The sequence below is a fragment of the Alexandromys fortis genome, unplaced genomic scaffold (assembly GCF_014885135.2).
Source record: "Alexandromys fortis isolate MF-2015 unplaced genomic scaffold, M_Fortis_MF-2015_v1.1 scaffold_191, whole genome shotgun sequence".
NCBI classification, from domain to species: domain Eukaryota; kingdom Metazoa; phylum Chordata; class Mammalia; order Rodentia; family Cricetidae; genus Alexandromys; species Alexandromys fortis.
Window position 1 is genome coordinate 1,007,518 of NW_026068064.1, and position 389 is coordinate 1,007,906.

Here is a 389-nt window from a genome sequence, read left to right on the forward strand (position 1 = left end):
GAAGTTTAACCGGCATGACCCCTAATGTGAGAATATGATATCTTTAAAACATCACGTTTCAGCTTTATCAGGACGATATTCTTGTGGGAGATAAAGAAATATTACCATTTGAGCCAAACAGAAATTGCTATCCTCTCACAGAACCAGAAATGTGTTGTTGAATGACTAAACAAGGAGAAAAAGGCATCTAACAGAAAACAGCTGCCACGATTTTCATAGGCATCAAAAGGAAGACTTAGGAATAAGAAACTTGTTGAAATAGGAGCGGCAGGGCTGCGTCCCCGGCACCCGGCCGCCCGCATGGCTAGTTTATACCCAGAAATAATTACACGGAAACTGTATTCTTTCAAACACTGCCTGGCCCGGCTAGGTCCAGTTTCTTATTGGCT